The following is a 12,414-nucleotide window of genomic DNA, read 5'->3' on the forward strand; positions in this document are numbered from 1 at the left end:
GTGCCCACTACGTGCAAAACAATGTGAGACAGAAAAAAGGACTAAGACTTTCTTCATATAACTTATGTCAGTAAAAGTATTCTGAGCTCTTTAGAATTGAAATAGAAATTTATAGAATTTTATGGTAATAAGGAGGTACAAAAAATATAAATTGCTGCCTTTAGGTTAACCATTAATAACTGACATTTACAGGATTTATGATACATATTACACCAATTTGTTCATCCTTATCCTAGGAGGTAGTTACCATAAATATTCTCTTTTTATAGGCCTAGAAAGGTTAAGGGAGATGATATGCAAACAAAGCATTTTGCATTTGCTCCTGGAGGCAAAGAGAGCAAAGTTTAATTGGGGGGGGGGGTGGGGGGGTGGGGTGTGGACATGGCCAGACAGCATTTTAGGAAAATCACTTCAGTGGCTGAATGCAGGACAGATCATCCAGAGGCAGGCAGACCCCCTCCCCCACCCCAGCAGTTACTGCAATATCCCAGGAGTGAGATGAGAAGGGCCTACACCACAGTGGTTACAGCAGAGAGAGGGTACAAAGGTGAAATCAACAGGTCTTGGCAACAAATTGGCTATGGCCTGTGAAAGATAGCATGAAATTCAGAATGACTCCAAGGTTGTGAGCCTGAGGGACTGAGAGGATGGTGTTGTCTTCTACAGTAATGGGGGAGGGGGGGCTCAGAGAGAAAGATAATGAGTTCTGTTTTGGATGTTCTGAGTTTAAGATGTCTACTGAGCAGCCAATTTGCCACAAGTGAAACGCAGCTGGAGATGCAAGATTGGAAGTCAGAAAAGAGGTATAGGCAGAATAGGTAGATTTGAGAATCATAGGCATAGAGAAGGTAATTAGATCAATGTGTGTTCGTCGTTTGTTGCCAAAGAAGACCATGCCATCAGAGAAATAATGACATGACTTGCATTTGACTTTGTTTTGAGGACTTCTCCTCCAAAGCTATCTGAATCCAATGACCAGATATTCATGAGAATGACTGGAGAAGACCCAGGATGAGGCAATTGGGATTAAGTGACTTGCCCAAGGTCACACAGCTAGTGAGTGTCCAGTGTCTGAGGTGAGATTTTAACTCAGGTCCTCCTAACTCCTGCACTGGTACTCTATCCACTGCACCATCTAGCTGCCCAAATTAGATCAATGAGAGCTGAAAAGATCACCAAATGAGGTGGTATACAGGAAGAAGAAAAGAGGGCCCAGGGCAGAGTCCTGAGGGGTACCTACAGTTAGTTATAGGTCATCATCTGGAGGAGGACTGAGCAAGGAGACAGAAAAGGAGTGGTCAGAGAACCAGGAGACAGTAGTGTTCCCAAAACCCTGAGAGACAAGAATATCAAGGAGGAGAGAGTGATCAACACTGTGAAAGGCTGCAGAGAGTACAAGGAGAATGAGGATTGAAAAGACAGAGTCAGGATTCCAATTCAGGTCCTCTGTCTCGGAATTTAGCACTTTCCACCACCAGACCACAATCAATGGAACTTCAGTGGGATAACATCTCAAGGTCAAAGGTCTGCCCTCAAGAGCTGACAAAAAGATCCATGACAATTCTGAAGGATTTAGGGTGAAAAATGCTATCCTTCTCCAGAGAAAGAACTGGTGGGATCTGAATACAGATTGAAGCAGCTTTGGGGGGTTTTCCACTTTATTTTTCTTGAGTTTTTTTTGTCTATGCTTTCTTTCACAACATAACTATTATGGATATGTTTTGCATGACTACACATATATAACCTACATGGAATTGCTTGCCTTCTCAATGGGGAAGGGGGGGGTGAGAGAGTGAAAGAGAGAGAATTTGGAATCAAGGTTTTAAAAACAAACATTAAAAAATTGTCTTTACAGGTAACTGGAAGAAAATTAAATACTAAATAAATACAAAAAATAGTTAAAAAAAATAAAGAGCTGACAATAAACACTGACTGATAAAATGTAATTGCTTTCTTAAAGAAAGAGTATTTGTTTTACATAACAAACCTGTGCCAGTAACTATCAAAAGAGAACAAGTGAAGCTAGTAGCCCCTTCTTTCTTATTTCCAGTATCATCCCCTGGTGCCAGGCTCACTGGCACCATGGGTCAAGAGCATGGAGGTGTTACATAGCAAGTCTCTGGGGTCCTGCTGCATCCAACACATGGCTCCCCCCACTAGCCTTCATTTCATGAGGTAACTGAAGGAATCAGAACTCTGTACAATCTCCACCCAGATACAGTCAATCATGTCTCAGGGTTTTTCCAACCTCTTTTTTGTGAGCCTTTGGGCTTATGGTGTGGGCTTAGACATGCCATCCAAAAGCATTTCTAGTCAGCCATTTTTGGTAACTTGTGAGCAAAATTATTTTTATCTGGAAAAAAGTTTATTTTAGACACTCTCCCATAACTCAGAAACATCTGACCCGATTGGGTTCAAACTTTCCAGAACAATTTGCCTTCGAGTGCATTCAAAGCACAGAACACTTTGGCTCCAAGGAGGAATTCTCTCCTAACAAGTCACAAGCATCTCAAATAGGAGGCGATAAACTGAAAGGTTCTACACAATTTTAAAAATACCTCCCTCCACCTCACAACATGGTGAAGGTTAAGATTTCCATCTAGAAAGCATTCTGAGTCCCACTGAAGAGCCCAGGTATGGCAACTGTGTTCCCACTTATGAGCACCCTAATGTAGGCCAGCAGTGAGAAAAGCATTTAGTGTGCTCACTGACCACCAAGATCAGCCTGTCGCAACACAGCAGGACAGCAACAGACTCAGATTCCAACGAGAAGAAAGCAGTTTCTGAAGTGAAATCAGCTGTCAAAAGGAAAAGAAAAAACTCAATGCTGTGAAAGGCTAAAGTGCCTCTATAATGGTGACGTTTGTCCCTGACGTACAAAGAAGAGGTTCTGCTCAGCAGAGGATGAATCCTACAGATTTCTCTGTTCCTAAATCCAACTATCATCTTTGATTTCATCTGCCCAGTGCACAAAGATGAAAAACAGCTGCCCAGGGCCAAAAGTTCAATTCACCCCCAGCCATTAAAGAGTCATCTAACTGGCCTACACATCCCCCTTAGCAGAAAATAAATTCAAAAGGACAAAGATTTAAACCATAGTGCACAAGGTGAAGCCTAGGTATAAAGGAGAACTTTCTGGCAGGCAGTAAGAAAGGCTAAACACTAGAAACGTCTTCTTTTGCAGATCTTTAAAAATAGGTAAAATTTCTTATCTGAAACAATTTCAGTATTGTCCTCCATTGCTTTTCTAGACCTCCTCCAACCTATGGCTGCACAGTTAAAGAAAGAAGTGACACCAGGGAGTGGGATGAGCAATGGCTTCAAAATCTCAAGTTCTCAGGCTGATCCTGGCTGTACTACAAACTTCCCACAGGTCTGAGGAGTGTCGTCTCCCTTCTCTGGGTGCCACTTTCCCCATCAATAAAGAAATCCCTTCCAGCTTTAAATAGGGATGATTCTCAAGATGCTCATGACTTCCTTCTATTCCTATCTCTTGTCTAGAGCTCTGTGACCAGAGTAGACCAAGGTTCATCCCACATTTAATAAATTCTTTTTTAATTTTCAGAGAATCACTTCCCATGTTGTGAGCATACACGCACTCAGCCAACAACTGCAGCAGCTCATGTTCCCAGCCCTTAGAAGTCAGAATGTTCTTGCTAAGAATACTTAAGTGTTAAGAAGACAATATTTTTATATTTATACATTATGTATATACTGACATATATGCATATGGAAATATATGTATATACATACGTCACATACACACACAACACAACACACAGGAAAAATTCTGCTCCTGAGATCTACATCTCTGGTATCTCATATCTTGCTGTTTCCCCAATTCCTGTCCCTTTCCGGCAATAGAAATGAGATGCTCATGTACCCTTCCCATTATGTCCCTACAATGCAAACTGATGAGACCTTCCTCACCTTTAACCTTTTGTTTCCCAGGACACACCACCAGCACAGGGTCCTAGCATCAGTCCTGACATGCAGAGTCTCTGGCAGCAGACCTCAGACATGCAGAACTTCCGGCAGCAGACCTCAGACATCCAGAACCTCTGGCAGCACACCTCAGATATCCAGAAGCTCCGGCAGCACACCTCAGACATCCAGAACTTCCAACAGCACACCTCAGGCACCCAGAACCATTGGTAACACACCTCAGACATCAGTAGCACCTGGACCAGCTCCTCTTGGCAAGGGCACAGACAGGCTCACTAGGGTAACTTACCAAGCTCTCTTCCACCTCTTCCAGCTGAGCAGGTGTTTTGGGCCACAAGGCTTCATAAGCACACAGCATCTTGCACCTGCTACTACCATTCCCAACATGGCAAAGGAGTAAAAACCTGCCTATAACTTGGGTCACATTGTCTGCGCAGACATTCATTTCTGAACCCTGGGACCATGAAGAGTGTTCAATGAGATCTCAGCAGAACTTCTGGATAAGGAAATTATCCACTGTCTTTCTTGCTGTTGTTAGTCTTTCATTTTCAAAGAGGACCAAGGACATCACGGGGTCACCTTCTTGTGAATTAGTTTTAAGGGAGGAAGAGCTGCACAAAGTCATCAGTCTCACTCTCTTTTCCAGAGGCATCAAAGGCAAGACAAAAGATAAGCTGACTAGTGATGGCCAGGATGCAGTGGATGACCTTGGTATTTCTGATATCTGATCAAGCTCTAAGCACTCCATAGCACTTGCTTCTGCTGCCTTCATGACAGCTGAAACTACTTGTTCCCATCTTCCCATTCAGCCGAAGGCAGTCTTCATGTGCTTGGGTTAGACATCCCCCTAACTCACCAACAGGCTTGAGGCCTGATGGTAACTCTCACCTTGGTTTAGCTCCCCGCCCCACCATTTGTTGAGATAGGTTTACTGGGGTGTGGCTACTGCCCCTGCTACAGCTTCTTGGAGCCAAAGGTGAGAGCTGGTGGATAAGCAGCCCTGAAAAAGGATTTGGTAAGCCCTCCCACCAGAGGTGCTAGTCCTCTCTGAATACCCCCATACAATCCAACTGTCTTTTCTTTTTTTAATTAATCTATTTTTAGTTTTCAACATTCACTTTCACAAGATTTTGAGCTCCAAATTTTCTCCCCATTTCTCCCCTCCACCCTCCCCAAGACAGCATGCATTCTGATTACCCCTTTCCCTAATCTGCCTTCCATTCTATCACACTGCCCTTTTTCTTATCACCTCCCCTCTATTTTCTTGCAGGGAAAGACAGATTTCTATATCCCAATGCCTATATGTCTTATTTCCCAGATGCATGTAAAAACAATTTTTTAACATTTGTTTTTAAAACTATGAGTTCCAAATTCTTTCCCTTCCTCCCTCCCCACACACCCACATTGAGAAAGCAAGCAATTTTATATAGGTTATATGTATGTAGTCATGTGTGGTTTTTTTTACTTCCATAACAGTCATAGTGGGAAAAACTAACTATATTTCCCTCCATCCTATTCTGCCCCCCAATTTATTCTGTTCTTTCTTTTGACTCTCTCCCTCCTCAAAAGTGTTTACTTCTGATTACACCATCCTCCTATTTGCCCTCCCTTCTATCATCTCTTCCTCTTATCTTCTTCCTCTCCCCCCGCCCCATTTTCCTGTTGGGTAAGATATATTTTCATACCTAATTAAGTATGTATGTTATTCCCTCCTTAAGCCAAATCCAATGAAAGTAAGGTTCACTTATTCCCTCTAACCTCCCCCCTCTTCCCATCCATTGTAAAAGCTTTCTCTTGCCTCTTTCATGTGATATAATTTACCCCATTCTACTTCTCCCTTTCTCCTTCTCCAAATATATTGCTCTCTCACCCCTTAATTTTATTTTTTAGATATCATCCCTTCAAATTCAACTCACCCTGTGCCTTCTTTCTATATATATATTCCCTCCAACTACCCTAATACTGAGAAAATTCTCAAGGGTTACAAATATTATCTTTCCATAGTCCCTTATGATTTCTCTTTCCTGCTTACCTTTTCATGCTTCTCTTGATTGTTGTATTTGAAAGTCAAATTTTCTATGTGGCTCATTTTTTCATCAAAAATGCTTGAAAGTCCTCTATTTGAATTGAATGACCATTTTTTCCCCTGAAGTATTATATTCAGTTTTGCTGGGTGGGTGATTCTTGGTTTTAATCCTAGCTCCTCTGACCTCTGGAATATCATATTCCAAGCTCTCCAATCCTTTAATGTAAAAGCTGCTACATCTTGTGTTATCCTGATTGTATTTCCAGAATATTCTAATTGTTTCTTTCCAGCTGCTTGCAATATTTTCTCCTTAACCTGGGAACTCTGGAATTTGGCTACAATATTCCTAGGAGTTTTTCTTTTGGAATCTTTTTCAGGAAGCGATGGGTAGATTCTTTCAATATCTGTTTTACTTTTTTGCTCTAATATATCACAGCAGTTTTCCTTGGTAACTTCTTGAAAGATGATGTCTAGGTTTTTTGTGGTTTTTTTTATCATGGCTTTTAGGCAGTCCAATAATTTTTAAATTATTTCTCCTGGATCTATTTTCCAGGTCAGTTGTTTTTCCAATGAGATATTTCACACTATCTTCTATTTTTTCATTCTTCTGATTTTGTTTTATAATTCCTTCATAAAGTCATTGACTTCCATCTGCTCCATTCTAATTTTTAAGGAATTATTTTCTTTAGTGAGCTTTTGCACCTCCTTTTACATTTGGCCCAGTCTGCTTTTTAAGGCATTCTTCTCCTCATTGGGAGGAGAATGTGGGTTAGTCTATTTTTTTAAGATGTTATTTTCTGCAGCATTTCTTTAGGTCCCCTTTAGCAAGCAGGTGACTCGTTTTTCATGATTTTCTTGCATCATTCTCATTTTTCTTCCCAATTTTTGCTCTAGTTCTCTTACTTGATTTTCAAAATCCTTTTTGAGCTCTTCCATGGCCTGAGATCAATTCATATTTTTCTTGGAGGTTTTGGATGTAGGAGCTTTGACTTTGTTGTCTTTATGTTTTGATCATCCTTGTCACCAAAGTAAGATTATAGTCTGATTTTTTTTCCAGTGTTTGTTCATTTCCCAAGCCAATTAACTAATTTTTGAGCTCTTTGTCAAGCCAGTTCTCTGCTTCCAGTGGAGTGGGGGAGGAGGGAAGGTGTGGGTTACTGTACCAAGCTTCAGTGGTTTTATGTAGCTATTTTCAGATACACTTCTAGGGACCTGAAAATTTTCAACTCTTCCAAGGTTATATGATCAAAAGAGAGGTGTTTACTCCTCTTCTGGTCTGTGCTCTGGTCTGTGAGTGACCTCAAGTACTCTTTTCTGCCTTGGAACTGTGAGGATTCCCTCTCCATCACTGCCATAAGCTCCATCAAGCCAGCACTCCTTCTCATCCCACAACCACCACCCAGGACTGTGACCTAGATTCAAGCAGCACAAAACAAGAGAATCCCACCTCAGCACGAGCAAAGAGATCCCTACTATTCCCATCTGGTCACCACTCAATCCCCCCACAATCTATGGACCTAGAGCTCCAGAAACAGCCATCCCTGCTGCTACTGTGACCACCATAGCCTCTGCTGCCCCCTCCACTGGCCCAGGGCTGGGGCCAGACCATGCTACTCTCTCACACAGGTGCAACAGGCTTTTTCCACTGACCTTCCAAGTTGTCCTCAGTGTTATGGAGAAATCTGGAAACCACCACAGTTGCCAATGATTCAGGCCCCCGAGGCCTGCTCAGGCCCCATCTGTGCCAACGCAGCCCAGCATGAGCTGCACTGCGCTTTGCTCCCAGTCTGGCGCAATAGACGCTTCCTGTCAACCTTACAGGCTGTCTTGGGCTGAAGATTTGCTTCACTCCATCATTCTGTGGGTTCTGCATTTCCAGAATTTGTCTACAGTCATTTCTTACAAGTATTTGGAGGGGTCTGCTTTTACATCACCCACCCACTGTCTTTCTATACTGCAAACAACATCACCTCTAGACTCACATCATGTTCTAGAGGACTGGAGAGTTACATACCATATAATGTTACAAGGAAAAGTAAGAACCAATACCAGGACCATCTCTTTTAAAACATAAAATGTCTGACTACATAAATGTTAAATAAAGTGAGATTCATAAAAGAGGCAAGATAAAGCTTTTTCAATGGAGGGAAAGGTGGGGTGAGAGGGAAAGAGTAAACCTTACTCTCATTGGATTTGATTGAGAAGGGAATAACATGCACACTCAATTTGGCATGAAAATCTATCTTACACTATAAAAAAGTATATGGGAAAGGGATAAGCAGGGGGTCAGGGGGATTATAGAAAGGAGGGCAAATAGGAGAAGGGGTTAATCAGAAGTAAATACTTTTGAGGAGGGATAGGGTGAAAAGAGAGAACAGAATAAATGAGGGGCAGAATAGGATGGAAGGAAATATAGTTAGTCTTTCGCAACATGACTGTTATGGAAGTGTTTTGTATGACTACATATGTATAACTTATATCAAAGTGCTTGCCTTCTCAATTTGGGGGGTGGGGACGGAGGAAGGAAGAGAAGTTGGAACTCAAAGTTTTAAAAATGAATATTAAAAATTATTTTTACATGCAACTAGGAAATAAAACATATAGTCAATGGGTTACAGAAATCTATCTTGCCCTACAAGAAAATAGAGGGGAAGGAGATGAGAAGGGAGGGATATGAGAAAAGGGAGGGCAAATTGGGGGAAGGGGTAATCAGAATGCATGCTGTCTTAGACAGAGTGGAGGGGAGAGATGGGGAGCAAATTTGGAACTCAAAATCTTATGGAAGTGAATGTTGAAAACTAAAGATAAATTAATAAAAAAAAAATTTAAAATAAAAATAAATAAATAGAGATTCAGAGTCTTGACCTTGAAATCCTCCACTAAGCACCAGAATGCCTTGCTGTGAATTATAAACAGAAAAAGTCACCAGTGCTTACAGACTTGGGTGCCCTGGAAGACTTAAGAGAGAAAGTAGGGAACTCTTCCAATCTGGAACCTCATTATAAACACAAGAGTCAAATGAACATGCCTCCTGGAATAGGGTCACCTATCAGTGAGGAAAGCTTTGTTCCTCACATTTCACCCCCAACCTCATTTCAGAGACCAGTGAATAGTCTCCACCAATAATGAAAGTGGACCAGAACAGATACAGGCACCTCCACACAGCTGGCATGAAAAGTATCACTGCTGGGGATGGAAGCTCAATTCCATGTGGACAGTGTCGGGCGGGTAAAGGTGGGAACTTCTAAATCTTAGAGTTCTCACGAGGCCCCCCCAGGAAACGACTGGGAATCGAGGTGAACCGAGCTATCTCGTGTATTTCCGCCTCTTCCCGTGAGAAACGTGATGGGAGAGAGCTCTCCCCACCCTCGAGATTGTCCCGGATCTGGGCACACCTAACAGGCACGGTATTCAGATGCAAACTATGCGGCTGGAGAGCTTAAGTAGGATCAGGAAAGCCTGAAAGTTCTCTTGGGCGGAGGGGCCACGTGTGAGGACAACAAGGCTCCGCTTTTCCTCTCTCCTCTCTCCCCTTCCCCTCTCTCCCCACTTACACTTCTACTTCCAATCTCTTATTGTAAGATCTTTGCCTCCTTGGGAGATTCTTCGCTCCCTCCTAAGGAAGAATTCCCCTGCACTTGTAACTAGACCCTGAAATAAAGCTCAACCCTTGTTCGACTCTGGAACGTCCTTTCTCTCATACGAGCATCCGGTTTGGCCAACCGAAGACCTCCGATAGAGGTAAGGGAAGACTCGGGTAGCCCACAGGCCTCTAGGCCTGGCATATCACAGTGAAGGAACTCCAACTGTGCTTATTTTCTTACTGTTTCTTATTTTCTGAGTGAATGCATGGAAAATCCTAGGTTTTTAAATCCACTTGCTGATGAAAGAATGTGACCACTCAGTTTATGGCCAATTCTCTCACTTGACACAATCTTTGACTGAGATGTCTCTAAAAGTCAGAGCCAACCAGCACGAGGTACTACATTGACCTGGTGCATGCCCACCGGGGACTTAAGAGATTTGTTACCTCACTAATAATAATGACACTTCAACATTTCACATGTTGAACAGGATAAGGACACCTAGCACCAATGCCCATCGCAGGCCCTGCCCCACCCCCAACTCTAAAGCAACAGGAAGCTATTTCTTTAGATGCTATGGCCCTCCCAACCCTCTGGTGATAAGCCTATGCAACCCTAGGCAGGCCAGTTCCCAACCAGGAGACAAAACTCATGGCACCATGAGGATGGGACTCCAAATCTTTCCAGCTTGACAAGAGACCTGCCAGGGTCTATGGTCTGCTAGCTTCATTTTTAAGAATCCAGGATCAACTCCAATGCCATAACTAAATCTAAATTGGATTGAGAGGGAGCTGACATTTACAAACACTCTACGTACATTATCTCATTTGATCCACACAACTTAATATGGCTCACCATTCTGTGGATGTGGCTCTCTCTTCTTGAAGACATGAAGGAGGAGTTAACACTTCTTTAATCATACATCCAAAAGCAGCAGGAAACATCGTTTCATGAGACACCTGGTCATTTTATTTAAAAAATCACAATATGTTTAACATTTATTACATACTTTATATTGCAGGACTCAGGAGAAGTTTAAATGAAAAGATAACCAATCCTATCAAGTTAACTGCAGATTATGCCCCAACATTTATTGCAAAGAATGAATGAGGTGAATAAACTTGATGAGACCCTCCAAATTCAATCAACAGATACTTTGATCTTCAATGACTTTGATGTGAATACAGGCAAAGATGAAGATGCTGAAAATGTACAACCTGGAATCAAGAAACTAAGGGACAAATGTCTATTTATCATGAACACTCTTTTTAAAAAGAATCTGGGAGATGTTGAACATAGTGAGCACATAAAAAATTAAACTGACTAGTTTAGCAGACAGGAAACAATTAGTTACAAGAGTCATTTCCAGAACAGCTGTCTCTACTTTACAGTTGCATTATACCCATCTATAACTTACACAAATTCAACTCTGTGCTCAGCAAAAGAAAAAATAGAAAAAGAATTCAAATACTGTACTATACATGACACTTTCAGGCATACATATGATTGTACAGGCTTACAAACACAAAAACATCCAGCAGCACCAAAGAGTGGGTCTTCACTATGCCACATTTCTTGCAGACTCAGCCCAATGCCAGTGCAGCTTCAGTCATCAATGAGAAGAAACTAGATAACATTCAGAGTTGCCACTACAAGCTCCCATCAAATTACCACCCACCCACTCCTTCCCCACCTCCACTTCCAGCCCTGATGTCTGACAAAACCCCTGCAGGAAGCAAAAGGTGGAAGAGAAAGGAGAACCTGGCATTCTTTCCAGCCCCGAGGTTGGTTGGGTCTAACTTTATGGCCCTAGTCCCACCAACTGAACCTTAGAACGAGTCCTTATTCTGAAGATTTGCTTCTGGCTTGACTCTGGCCTACATTATTCCAACATGTCAGATGATGCTGAACTTGGTGAACGGCTTTGGACATATGGAAGCCTAGACGAGACTAACATCTTGTCCAGAGTTTCTAAGGGGGCTGAAAAGGCTCCCCAGATACCGTGAGCACATGGACATTTTCTGAGGAGCTGGTTCCTCCCTGCCTCAGGGCAAACCCATCCCTGAGATGGATGTATCTCTACCACTCCAGATTCAAGACTCTGAATTCAACTTCCTTTCAATTGTCCAAGGACATAACCATGGATACTTTACTTCATGAGTGATTTCAGAGGTCTGATAAAAAGAAAAATTTTTACTATATATGACTTTCACATTACACACTAACTTTAGAACCTAAATTCCGCCACCGCAAAGTGCAATTCCATTTATACAAACCACTGACTTTTGTTAGAGCAAAGATCAAAATAAATACCAAATTAAAAGACTATGAATGAGACAAATCAGCTCCAACATGAACTATTTAAATAAGCTATTGATTATAAAAAATAGGAAACAGAAAAAGGAATAGATGTAGTCATGGGCTAGCACCATTTCCTAAGGAAATTTAACCTATGTAATTACCAAAAGAAAATGGTCAAAAAGAACCTAGAAACCAACTTAGCCTCAGCAAACACACAAGAAATTGACCTTCTTGCTAAGCAGAGAACTGCAGCCAAGGGCACAATGGCTTAAAAAATATGTTTGTAAAATCTTATGGAAGATAGGCTATAATGAGCAGAAACACCTCATAAAACAGTGAGAAGCAATTGAGGGGAAAACAAGTTAATAGAAAGCTTGGTGAGAGACCCAATTAAGCCAGACTATTTATGGGTGAATTTGGGAAGAAGACAATCAGATAAAAAATGAAAAAGATCTTTCACAACGTTTATAATCAATTATTTTCTCCATCAATGATAGCAATACCACTCTTTGACTGTAGCATTGCAGATCCTGATATGCTAACATGAGAAGCAGGAGT

General features: G+C 41.8%; 1 protein-coding gene across 24 annotated transcripts in view; it reads right to left on the bottom strand.

Moving 5' to 3' along the window:
• The window catches only part of RBFOX2 (RNA binding fox-1 homolog 2), a 313,475-nt gene that overhangs the window by 281,873 nt on the left and 19,188 nt on the right, over positions 1-12,414 (bottom strand). The window lies entirely within an intron of this gene.

This window comes from Notamacropus eugenii, chromosome 3, assembly GCF_028372415.1.
Source record: "Notamacropus eugenii isolate mMacEug1 chromosome 3, mMacEug1.pri_v2, whole genome shotgun sequence".
NCBI lineage: Eukaryota > Metazoa > Chordata > Mammalia > Diprotodontia > Macropodidae > Notamacropus > Notamacropus eugenii.